The sequence below is a fragment of the Anarrhichthys ocellatus genome, unplaced genomic scaffold, assembly GCF_004355925.1.
Source record: "Anarrhichthys ocellatus isolate YVR2014 unplaced genomic scaffold, GSC_Weel_1.0 scaffold100, whole genome shotgun sequence".
In the NCBI taxonomy this organism is placed as follows: domain Eukaryota; kingdom Metazoa; phylum Chordata; class Actinopteri; order Perciformes; family Anarhichadidae; genus Anarrhichthys; species Anarrhichthys ocellatus.
The window spans coordinates 31,773-45,540 of NW_022280130.1; the positions used below are offsets into that span (position 1 = coordinate 31,773).

The 13,768-nt window shown below is 41.8% G+C and overlaps 1 protein-coding gene across 3 annotated transcripts in view; it reads left to right on the plus strand.

The window, feature by feature from the left end:
* phactr3b (phosphatase and actin regulator 3b) overlaps nt 1–13,768 on the plus strand; it is a 48,738-nt gene that overhangs the window by 25,174 nt on the left and 9,796 nt on the right. The gene's annotated exons all lie outside the window — the stretch shown is intronic.

A 13,768-nucleotide genomic window follows, 5' to 3' on the forward strand; every position in this document is an offset into this window, starting at 1 on the left:
GGTAATAAATCAAGAGAGAAGTAGAGTCATTTTCTCATAGACTTATATACATTCAGACTTATCTTTGCAAACGAAAGAGTCGCCCCCTGATGGCCATTAGAGAGAATGCAGGTTTAAGGCACTTAAGCATTGGCTTCACTTTTCAGACCCTCCTGGTCATAGTTCAGTAATAAAAATCTAGGAAGCCGTCTGCTGCTGCTGAGCTGTTCGCTACACCGAGTCCAGTGCAATCCATGTCAACAGCCCAGCAACAGCTGAAGCAGTTCCTCTACGGGGGGGGGTCCCCGTTTTGTTTGTCTCGTGCACACGCATGAGGACACACGTCTGTGACGCAATACATAATGATGTCACGCTCAGATATGCTGCGACGCGCTAACAGAAAAAAAATGAAGAATGAATGTTTCAAACTTTTTTGAGAAATCCTCTTTTGCAAATGTTTTATTAGGAGGGAAATGCATTCAATACGTCAAGGATACACACAATGCGTCTTAGTGAGAACCAGTGAACGTAAACACAATTTCTTTTTCTTTTCCGTTTACAAGAAAACTCCACGAGGCACCTCAGAATCAATGCAGAAGTGTTGATTTAGGCTGTATTCTGTGGTGCTGTTGAAATGTATTACATTATATTGATGCAGGACAAATATTGGCACACCTAATCACAGTACATTGCAGGAAGCCGTCACAATGATGGTAGGTTATGTGAGAATAAGAGAACGGGAACAAATCAATGCATTGTATCCATTATATCAGCCCCTGTCTCTCACACTCATCGGGCCGTCTTTAACTCCTCAATGACCTTGCTTTCTCTCCGACTAACATTTCGATGCATGTTATCTAAAATGCGATCACCCGTTAACTGCAGCCAAGAGTAATAAGTGGTGAATAGCAGAAAAAGTTATCGTTATCGCTTTTCTGGTGTAAAGTGGTCTGATTTTTGGAGTGTGGAACAGGATTTTCTGAAAGGCAGAGGAGGAATGCTACAGAGAACATAATCGTATTTGTCGTGTTACGTAAAAGGCCATAGGCTGGTATTATGGTGACTTTAATAGGATTAACACTCAAAACAGGTTTGTTTTTAGGGAATAATACAGTAGCAGGGTGTGCTGGCGGGCTAATGCAATGCTTCACTCACTTTTGGTACCAGTACTTTTTTCTATTTTATTTGCCACCGCGGAACCTCAACCAAAGTGGTATTAAAGAAAGCACCAGGTATCAGGTACTGTTCTCCATATAACTCTTTTCAATCAATCAATCAAACTTGATTTATTCATACAGGTTAATGCAGGTCAAAGGGCTTCACAGGTGACTGACAAGCCCAAAAATAAGACGGTATAAGTGTGGGCCATGGAAACAACAGAAAAGACAATGCACAGGAGACAATAACAATGTGACAAAATAGAGATAATAGCTCTAATAACAGTAATTAAAGTAAAACAGCATTAAATAAAAACTAGATTAATACAATGTAATTAAATTATACAACTTAAATAGAACAAAATGACGGAGAAATAAAATAAAAATAAAATCTAACAAACATGTTCAACTTAAATCTAATAAAATAAGTGAATAAAATCATTTAAAAAAATCTAACAAAATTATAAGATGTCAATAATGTCAAAAAAATGGTCTACAAACCATTCTTAAAGAGGTATGTTTTTACGTTAACGTTCAAAGACTTGAACACTTCCAGCAGCTCTCAGATCCGAAGGCAGATTGTTCTAGCTGCTCGGATCATAGTAGCTAAAAGCTGATTCCCCAGATGTTTTAGTCCATTTAACAGACTCGAGCCAGAGGGCCGGAGGGGCCGTACCGGTTCATACACTTTACCCATGTGAGACCATGAAGTGCCTGAAGAACAAGTAAAAGAATTGTAAAATCCATACGGAAGCTGACATCTTGTCAGTGAATTGACTGTTTGGACTCGGGGAGTGTGCTTTTGTAGCTGTCTGCACACTCTCCTCTGTAGACGATAAACACATTTTGTGGTTTTTCATAGCTTTGTTAAAAACGGGCAGCTGTGATAGTAGCCTGTTAGCGAAATGTTAACACTTCACTGTGTGCCGAATGCCGCCGAGGGCTTTAATCTGAGGTTGACTCTCAGCTCAAAATAGCCGGTAGGCTGGTAGAATATTATAAACACATTATAACTGCATCTGAAATCCACAAATCCGGAATGATGAGCCCATTATGATATATATAGTTGTGTATTTGTGATAATGACTTAGCAGTGAAACATATGCATTTATATATTCTAATTAGACTGCTGCAATAACATGTTGGTGGAGCTGATTTCATTTCTGAGATTAACACGTTACGTCAAATTCACGATGCATTACAGCATGTTTTGACGTTTCTTGGTATGTATGTCCTGTTTTTTGTATGTTGTACACGTCATGGCTACTATTTCGCTCCAACAGTTGACACAATAGTTCGTAGATGTCGCTAACTCCACATTGACAGCCACTTACTTTGTTGTGGGATGTTCTGTCGTTATGCTTGTTGTTGGACACTATTTGATACAATTCAACGCTATCACCACTTCTTATCGCAATGATTGTAGTATTCAAATTGTTGATGCAGGTGGTATTTCATCTTCTCTGGTTATTTATCAACTCACTATGTGTGAAGTGAAAAGTGGTGTCAAAGTGAGGAAGACACGGAAAATGATCGCAACTCGTGTGCAGCATTTTGCTTTTTGCTGCTGAAGCCAACGGTTTCTCTCAGGAGTTGGTGGAGACCAAAACAGAGCGATAAGGAGAAGAAATATTGGGCTTACGTTCGCCATGTGGCCTGATACCCCCCCAAAAAAAATGATGACAGGTTCAAATTGATTGAAAACAACAAGCAGGCTGCTACAGCATTAATTGTCTACAGTATGTAAGCATTAGCATTAGCTAACGTAACTTGTCTTTGGTACATTTAGTGGTTTTTCAGTAGAGGCTAGCTAGTTAACTTTTCAGGCGCTGTCATCGAGTTGTTGTCTTCCCTTGAGTTTAAGAGGAATCCACCAAATGCTCAGATAAGAGATGGAGAAAATGGCGGTTAATAACCTCCCTTGTGTCTTTTGTTTTTCTCACCTTCTGGCACGGGTCCAAAATTGCTTTTTTTTTCAGCACAACTGTATTTATTGACTGTTCATTTACAGTTGCGTGGTGGACAGATAGTTAGTATAGAAATGCTCGCCGTGTGAATTATATTCTTAATAATACACAGGTGAAGAATCATATTTAAAAAAATGTGCAGTGCATCTTGTGAAAGCAAAACATCACACTTATTTATACTTAAAATGTTTGAGACATTCCTGAAAATATCGACATGTCCACTTTGTAGATCACTTGATGTTCACTTCCTCATGGGTCCACGTTTTCATCCAGTTGAACTGATCCCAGGTCTGTTTTCTCTGCTCAGGACCCGACCGGGATCACTACTGTACGAATGTCATCACTCCGGGGCATAAAGGAACTACTTTATGCTGCTGTTTACAATAGAGAAAAGAGAATTTGTAGTGGATACCACAGAGGTGTCGGAGTGGTCACTGAGAAATCAAAGTCATGTCATTATGAAACAAGCTGTAGTCAGTTTGTCTTTCATCAGCCATGGAGCAGCTCCAGAACGTGGCATAACATCACAGATGGTTTCACTGGCTCGTTCATGCTCACACGTATTTATTTTACTCTCAAGCTGAATTCAGATTGTCTGTGGAGCTGTTTGAGTAAAAGGTAGAGTACGTACCTCTGGAATGTAATGGAGTGGGAATATAAAGTATGACGTAGCCGAAAATGGAAATATTCATGTGAAGTACAAGTAACTCAAAACTGTACTTATGCACAGTACTGTAGTACAGTTAATGTAGTATCTTCAAGATATGAGGTTGTAAAGATTTGATTTATAAATTGTTTAATGATTCCTCAGTTATGCCATAAAAGAAGTTGCTTCAATATAAAGTCATCATTTAATGACAAAATATGGAAATGAAAAATTGGCAAATTTACAATGAATTGTAGTGCGTCATTGAAATGCAAATGTAATTTATCTATTTATTCATTTATTATACTTAAACACTATAAAACGGAATATTCTAGGGCTGTGTATTCGATATATTGTGATATTTTGCGATACTGTTAAGAAGGCGATATACTGTATATAGTGATTAAAAACAATCCAATGTAAGTAAAACTGTCATAGATTAAACATGTAGATAATCCTAGTAAAACAAACGTATAACATCTTCATTCATCTCTACATATGTATTTGTTGCCTTTCCCTTCTGTAGAATGGTTCAGAAGTAGAGGATGAGAATCAGAATGATTACATAATCTGTGCAGTATGAAGGTCACCAGCAGAGTCAATGAACTCAGGGAGGTCGGTACCCCCGTGTGTCCTGGGTGTGGCTTCGTTACATACCCAGTGCCATCACGGGTCACAGCGGCTAATTAGAGGGATGAACACTTTGAACTGAGAGGGAAAGAGAGCTGGTTTCCCATTCCTGTCCGACCACACAGAGAGCGGGAAGCGAGTGTTTGATGCGGGGCCTAATTAATTTCCAGCTAAGCCGCTCGCTCCCCAGTTTGCAACGACACCGTGAGAGATGAGTAAGGCTGGGTGACATTCAGACTGGGCTAAATAAACCTCCCTGTGAGCGTTATGTTTCGGGCCTGGCATCGCGCTTCTCCGTGTGTGCCGTTTTCCTATACGCCCTCACCCGAGGCCTTTCACAGCTGCTTGTCAATCTGGATAGTCGTTATGCAGCATGGAGTTCATTACCGAACGTCTGTACATACCAGAGGGGATGCTGGAGGCGCCGTAGTCTGCCGGGGGGCGTGAGAGGGGACAGAGCTACATCCCAAACACTACATACTGCTTATGTAAACTGATTACCCTTATATAATGAAAACGGGAAGTGATCAATGATGTGTCCTATGGGGTGGGGGAGTGTGACAGTGGAACACAGGGACAGTACAGAGGTCAGAGCAGAGCGCCTGTTGCTCTGAGCCAAGCTCCCTGCTGCTCGTACAGTTGGCTCGATGTGTCACATGACTGCGTGATCACTCCTCTGACCGGAGCACTTCAGTAAAGAGACGCCAATTACAAATGTATTATTGAGATAGACGCACAATGTATATTCATATAATCCCATGAAAAGAGATTTGTTGAGAAAAGGGGGCCTGGGATCAGTTCAAGTCTCATGAAAAGACCGAAGCCAACACTCGATGTGTCCCACTGACGGGCGATGCCTGATACATCTCATTCTTTAAAACACATCAATGAGCCACACTGTTCCACTGGGCGACCTCACAATTACCATGAACACACACACACTGTAGTTCTTTTTTCATTTAATCACACACCTGCTGCCTTTAATATCTCCTACTGCACAACATGGTATTAATCCGCTGCGGAAAATAGTCCCCAATAGCTATGCTAATAACTACAGTGCCAAACTTTTTAGGGAAGTTACTGAGCCTGTTGTTTAAAAAAATAAAAAAAACAATGAAACATTGAAAAGTGCTGATCCACGGACTAAAACATTGTTGTTGTTTTTTTAAATATATTTTTGTTTTATTGTTGTAGCAGGGTGAATGCACAACACACATGTACCAGATTGAGGTAAAAGCTAAATGTCTGGGGCTGCGCACGTTACAGAGATGAAAGATCAGTTGTATCAAAACCTTACACATACTAAAGAAACAGACACAATACAACACCAATCACAAACTAAAAAACAAAACTGAACAACTTTTAATGAGAATTGTAAATAAATAAATAAGAATAGAATATCAGTAGCCTTGGAACCTCTTCCTCTCATCTTCTTCGTCCTTTTTTTAACAGCAGTTGTTTTGAGTTGTCACAGTAAAAGCACAGGTGTTGCCAATAACATTAACGATGGATGTGTCCCAGTCAGCCCTTTTTTCACAGCAGCCATTGTGACAGGTCATAGCAGCGATAACACAGGTGTGATTAATACAATTCATTATGGGCCCATTCTATTCAGTTGGTCAAAGTCAATCCAGTGAGCCAGCAGTGGGCCACAATACCAGGGCCCTGGCCCACCTGAATGAACCAGGGCCATGATTAATGTTAATTAATTAATGTTAATTACACCTGTGTTTACGCAATATTGACAAATGTCAAAAAGGGCCTAAAAAGGTGTGACCGTGAGCCAGCACCCTGCAGCGGATATATTGAATTCAGCCTTCATTGATTCTGTGTTTTTAGTACTGTGACGTGTGAAAATGTTTTACTGGCCTTACTTTCTTTCGCTTCATCGAATGCCATCACAACAGTAACTACACATAATTCTGTGCTGCCTGTAAGGGTCTAGAAAGGGCTACCGGAAGTTTTAATACTGCGTAAACCAACCAGTAACCCAATCATTTAATTTCAGGCGTCTGGTTGCTTCTTCGTCCGGAAGCAATCCATGACGCACAGAAAGTGTGTTTTATAATAGCAAAACAGGAAGAATTGGATCGTCAGTGTTAGCAGTGATCGCCAACATGGGTGAACCTGAAAGCGAGACATAGTTTGGTCCTTTCCGGGGGTCTCTGTAAAATACACAGCAGCAACTATCGCCCAAGATGGAACCAACAAAACACTAACTTAAAGCTGCAGTGAAACGGCTGAATCAGTGACGGAAAGGCACACAGACACGGCAGATTGTTGCTATTTACAACAACAACAGAAAGGGTTTTCTAGGTTGTGCTTTTTTTCTTGTGGGTAGCAAACAAAGGAATGTTTTCAGATAGTCGAATAAGTGCATGATTCTGTGCCACAAGTGTCCCATGCCGCACGGGAAAAAGGTTTTTTGTCACAACGTGGGGGGGGGGGGGGGCAGGTTCTGTGCCAGACGCTACCGTTTGCAGCCCGGCTCCTGGCTCGGTCCGTGACTGACGGCAGCAGCAGCACCGGCTGGCCGACAAGAGTCGCCGAGGTGAACTGACTCAGAGCTGTGGACAGCTGAGGCATGCCATTGTTTTTGGGGTGACGGCACCCCATGCTCGTCTGCCGGCGGCCTCCTGTCCCGCCAGAGGACATGACGAGCCCCCCTCGTGCAGCCACGAGACAAAGCTGAGGGGACACTCTCTACCTCCCCTGCCCGCTCTCTAAACTTCCATCCAGCACCAGCGACTGTTTGCACGCCGAATGAATCATACTGAATGTTTCGCGTTGAGTGAGTCGTGCTGAATGGAACAGAGCGGCGTCTGTGGAGGTGGCTGGCACGCTGTGTCCTTTTCTGAAGCAGTGTTTGAGTGCTGCGAGGGGCCTTGGGCAAGCGCAGCCGTTTGTACAACATCAGGAACAGAACGAGCTCCATCACGGACAGAGAACAATCAGTCACTCTCACCTTGACTCCTGTGCTGGGCCGCAGCAATCGTATCAGGCGACATGACGCCAAAGCATTTATGTTAGTTGGCTGTTTTGCAGAGTCAACAGCGGAGGGAAAGCATGATATTATGAGGCAGACACTCCTGGCTTTTTTCCGTTTTGAAGTTTGTTGCTGGCGCAGCTGACAACGGCACATAACAGAAAAGAGGTGTAGCCGTCGGTTACAACTTATCTGCATTGCTTTAGAAAAAGATTTTGTATATTACAACCATTGTTATCTCTTCCAGACGTAAGCCTGTGTGGAGATCATGCTTTCGGTTGTGTGTGTGTGTATCTGTCACACACACATCTGTCTGTCCGCTTCAGTAGCAGAAGGTATTTCGGGCTGAAAACAAGCCTTAACCCAGTCTGTTGCAGGCCGGATTTTTGCCTTTTTTTCGTGGCTCAAAATCTGACATCCAAAGAAAAGTTTGGTCTCACCTTGAACCACAGCATCTGTAGATTTCATCCTTTTTTTTTTTTTAAAGAGAGAAAAAAACAGGCATGACAATGTAACATTTGCTACACGCACAGACCTTTCACGAACCTCAGTGCTCACCTTTGTCTTGGAATCTTAGGTTTGCATTGCTATTAAAGTAACATTGTTGTGATTTGCAGAAGCTCTTCTACAGAGCCTCACTTAATGTACGTGTCCGCACTGCTGCACTGCAGTGACGTTCTCTGGATGATCTGGGATACACACACTGTCTTCCTAAAGTACATTCGACACAACGGTACAAAAAGAGACGGTGACTTTGACCTTGTGAAACAGTCATTTTCATCATCACATCAGAGTTATACATTTAGAAAACTCTATTTTCAGTTTTTCTTCCATGTACTTCAATACACTCGAATGTTACAAAATTGTGCATCAAAGGACTTTTGTTGTTTGTTTGTTTGTTTTTACAGTCAGTACATGTGACCATCATTGTGTTGTGCTCTTTTTGTTTGTGCTGTGATGCAACACGTCCACAGATCACGGATGTATATGCCATGTTGCATTGATTTGTGTTACTTTAGCACGGCACTCTGCAGCAGCAGAACGGGATGGCAGGAGGGAACCCTCTGTTTCTAAATATAGCTCGCATTGGCCAAATGCTGCAGCAGCAGCCATAATCAATGGGCTATGTACGTCACAGCCCAGATTGCCTTCCCTGTGCCCCGGCCCCCGCCGATGGAGAGATTACATTTTCTCTCCCTTAGCTCCCCTCTGATTGGACCCTCCCATCTCCCCTGCGGTGCTCTTTTGGAGAGCCGGACACTGCAATGATCTACATCTCAATCGCTGTTGCATGCTTTTATGCAGGCACCTTCAGCTCGTACCCCTCAGCTGAGGACGTTGTTAATAACAATGACAATGTGAAGACCTTCCTTTATAACACTGCTGAGATTTTACTGCAGACCGCCAGTTCCTCTGGGAAGTTGTGAGAGGGTAGTGATCATGCTTCTGATGACTTAGTAAAAATCCCTGAAGCATCAATGCCCTGAACGTGTGGCTGCAATTTTTAGACGGGCATTTTTTTATTCCTTTTTATCTATCATGTGATGGCCAGTAAATAAAAGGAGGATAAGCAGATATTTTGTATGTATTCTTTAAAGCTTGGGTCGGTAACATTGGAGAAACCAGCAAGAGTACGCTAGATAAAAAAATAAGATTAAAGATCCAACCAAGAAACCCCGCCCAGTGTTGCCAACTCTTTACCAAAGAATATAGCTAGTAGCGCTAGCTCCAGAAGACACGCAATGAGTCAGAGCATTTGAGTTATTGACGTCTTTTGGGAGGTAAAGAGAATTTCAACAAATCTAACAAAAATGTTTTCTAAAATCCATTACCCTAACTTTAATAGCATGGCTGGGCAGATTGTTCTCATGACAGATTAGTCAATAACCACTTTTTACAACCACGCTAATAATAATGAGACTAGCATTCTTATAAAGACTCATGGAGACAGAGCATAGTTACATCCCACCTACACAGCAGGGGGGAAACAATTCATCGCTCTCCATTGACTTTGTATAGCGTGAATGTGCCTCCTTGTCACTATCGTCAGCTAGCAAACAACAGTGTGGGATCTGTTCGTGTGCAGCAAGTGTTTAGTCTTCCTCTCTATTTTCTGCTTACTGTTCTGTTTACTCATTTGTCAGTTTAAATGCTGTTGTGACCAGGCCTTAAGGCAGCACAATGGGCTATCTAACGTATGATTAAATTGGTGAAGAGCAAAGTAGGTAAAGCCATCCCTGATGCAGCCTGTGAACAAACTGAGAACACTCTTTAAACTTACTGCCTTCTTTTCTCTGCTTACTGCTACCTTTCACACACCAGGTGCCAAATGTTGTGCAACTGTTGTGGTTTCCGTAAATGATCTGTCATGTCGGATAATTGCCGTTACTGACCTCTATGTCTGAATTGCAAAAAAATCCATCACTGTAAAAGAATACTCCACCGTTTAACAATGAACTATATTATATGTTATACTCATGATTTTGATGATGTTTTTTTGGTTTTAAATGGCAATTTCTCAAAGTTCAGTCCGGAAGCTATCAATGTAAGCTATTTAAAGTAGCTGACTGATAAAACAAGATCATGTTCATCAGTTAGACTCACACCATTGCTACGATTATGTTTTGTCTTATTTTCTACTGCAGCTCTTTGCAAAATAAAAATGCTGTTGGCTATCTGCTGTCACTATCTGCTGACTGGAGCATTGGTCAAGGAGGTGAAGCGATGGTGGGGTGATGTCAGGAAAATACTCCGTGTTTGCCCCAGTCCTATGAGCTATGGATAATAATTGGATATTTTTGGCACATGGACCAATTTGAGCTGACAGCACAACTCAGTGTGTGAAGCGGGACAGAGCGACGAACCGCAGCTGCCGTCCAGGGCCGCTATGAATACCTCAAGCACACATCAGCTGACTGCAAGAAAGCAACATTAGCTTCTAGAGCTGAATTCGAAACCGCATGCTATGCTAGCAGTACATACAGATTTGGCCAAAATGTAGCACGTAGTACGCAAACAAAAATATACAGTGTGCCAAAAACACCCGGATGTCACACTGATGTGCAACGTATGCATCGGACCAGTCTACCTCGCCTACCGTTATCCCACAATGCAAAGCGCTGCATCGGCTCAGTCTGCGGTCACGAAAAACAGTGGTCAAAAAGGACCAAGTTTTATACAATATCCATATGCTGTTTCATCACTAAATGCATTCCTGAGAATTCTTGAGGCGAAAAAATCGACTTTGTAGATTTCAAATATTGGCAGTTTTTATCAAAATTGATGGCCGAATTCAAGATTTGAGTTGAAAAGCTCCACAAACCTGCCTGCGGGGGCCGCTAGCTGGCCAGCCGGCCTGTCACGCTAACAGACCCGCTGTGAGCTGGCTGGAGTTCCCTCAAGAGACCGGTCTGGTAGACGAGAGGCTTTTATTGCCCTGCTGAGGGGATTTTAAATATCATAACACAAACGTTATCTGCCTTTTTGAAGTTGAAAAGCTCCACAAGCGTAGCAGGAGGGATACTTGTTGAGACAACGTGACCCTTTTCGATACGAGTTTTCAACATACTAAGACTAACTCTCTAATATTTGTGGGAATAGCATCCCACTGTTGTGTTGCTGTACATGAAACAGCAGTTTCAGCACATTTTGTTCTATATTTACAGTGTCCCATCATTGATTTCCCCCTGACCTGTTACAATGAATTGTTCGAGGGCCTGGGGACTTTAAACATGCAGTATCTGATAAAGTAAACAAACAAAAGAAAATGTCAAAAGCTCAATCAGTTGTATGTTTTTGATAATATTGCAATAGTGGTAAAGTCATCTGCTGCATACTACTGATGAACGCAGTATGTAGTATGTACTGTATACTGCCTTCCTAGTATGTAGTAGGTTGTTTTGAATACAGCAGGTCTTTAAGTCTGGCTTATTGGAGTCACTCTTAACTCTGAATAATCAGATGCTTTGGGAAATTATATTTTTGACATGTTTTCGGCCAATTGGTGGGTGCTCCACAAAGGCCAGAAAGAAACATAAGTCATTTCATGAAGGAATGGTCTCCCTACGTGTCGTTGATCTTTAATCCATCTGAAATCACTTTCCTTTTAAAATGATGTTTCTATGAGCGGGACTCGACACAGTGGTCGTTTCCAGGCAACCAAGGCTGTCAGATGTCGGCCGGCTGCTCTTCCTTGTTGAACTGCAGAGAATATTTTCTGTTTCATAATCCCTTTCACCTGCGATGAAATATTAATGCATGCTCTGCGTGTGTTTTCCTCCACTTTTCCGCCAGGTCAATGATCGCTTTGATAAAATCCAGAAATGTCTAGAGCTCAGCTTTAGCAGCGGTGAAGAGCAGTCATGTCTGACACAACAAAGACTCAGCCTGCTTGGACCATAACATTGAATAAATCAAAGCGTAAATTAGAAACAACCAATTAAAGCACAATTTCAGACAACCGGTTCAAACTGTGCCACCGATGGGCAAGAAAAGTAACTTCTAAAGGAACTCTATAGCTGCTGCCATTTTATATAATGCTTTATATAATACGTGTGTGTGTGTGTGTGTGTCTGTGTTTGACCAGCAACAGGTAAGGGTGTCCTCAGCATGGTTTCTCTTGAAGAGTGTGCAGAGAGTCATCGAGTGTCCTCTGCCCCACGGTTACTTGGAGAGAGACAGAAGCTTTTAGATTACGGAAGCAAACTGCTGCCTTCTTTTTATCATTTAAAACAGTTATTGTTAAAACAAGAAGATGTTCCTTTTATAACAAGTAATTTTTTCAGTTTACAGTTTTTTTTTCATAAGATAAGACTACGTAGTGTCATTGAAAAGATATTTGTACAAGATATGATATTTAATAACAATATCGATACATTACGAACAACAAAAAAGAAAGAAAATTTGATTGTCGTCATTAGAACGTCGTAAAACAAGAAACCTTTCTAGTAAACACCATGTTTACGATTACAAAATAATACATTGTGCAGCCCTAATGAACATCTTATTATAACTAAATTAAATATAGTATATGTTTTAAGCTACTCGCTTGCTTAATTTAGTTAGCAAAGCCCGTTTGTTGCTTATCAATTGCAACTTAAATATGTCAAAGGAAAATATAAAAAAAAATATGTATATGACGACAGCGCCTGCTAGTCTAAACTGCTGCTACTATTTCTTAGCTTTCTATGTGTATTATCCTATGTGATTGTGGTTGAGAGTTATGGAACAGGTCCAAACAGCTCCCAGTCTGTTTATGAGTGAGTCACAAGCTATATATTTTAGCACGTAGATGTTTTATCATTTGTGTGCCTGTGTTTGTGTGCAAAGAGTATTTTACACAGTGGGGTGCTGTTCTTGGTTACAAATCTTCTTTTTGTACTGTTCTTTTTCTTTCTCCTTTTTGAAACAAAGACCAGTGTTCAATATCGCTGAATACTTGTAGCAAGCCCTGCAACTCCCCCGCTTCCACCCACTGGGTGTGACAACACGTCTGTAGTCAGCTGAGGGTTAAACCGGGGACGGTAGCGTGTAGTTTTTGTCTCTGTGGTTTCACATGAGGACCATTTCTCCCAGGAAGTGTCTCCGGTTTTCTATTTGTGCCTTTTATAGTGAGCAGCATCACGGGCGGGCATCAATCCAATTACAGGACTGGAGTTGGCAGATATTATAAAGCAGTTGGGGAGACGTAAGCACCGGATGACACAGCCTGCACATACCGAGTATGGCAGTGAAGTGAAATCCTCAAATTACATGTTGTCACCGCTATAGACCATCTCTGTCCCACATGTAGTAATTAACGTTATACAATGGGGTTTTTTTCGAGGGATCTAGCTGCAAGAACCCTCTAATTGAAATGTCAAAAGTCTCAAAGCCTCAGCACCCACTCTATGAAAAGTGGTTGTTTTTACCCTCCTTTCTAACCCCATGCCAAGTTAGGGTTCCATCGTCACTGCTCAGGAGACGTGACCCATGTCATGTGTGGCTGGATTGGTTTGCTACGTTTCTCAGGCTTTAAATAAACGGATACAGTAGGGTGGACATTTGTTCTCCCAGTCCAGCACTGATGCTGGCCTCCCAGCTGACTGAAAGAGGGTTTATTATGCAAACAGAATCAGTGATTGCTTTTTAAGTAGGTTACATCTGCCATGTTGGCTAATGGATTTCCATTGTTTAAGGAAATCAATGTTTGTTCAGTCGGTTCAGGACAGTTAGTGTACTTTGGACGGGGGTGGCAGTGTTGGCCCGTTGGTCTGCCGAAGGAATTTGGCGCAGACATTCGTGGTCCCCAGATGATGAATCCTGATGACTTTGGTCACTTTTCAACTATAGAGCCATCATGACGTTCAAATTTTAGGGTTTTGCGTGAAATGTCTCCACAACTATTGGATGGGTTGCCAGGAAA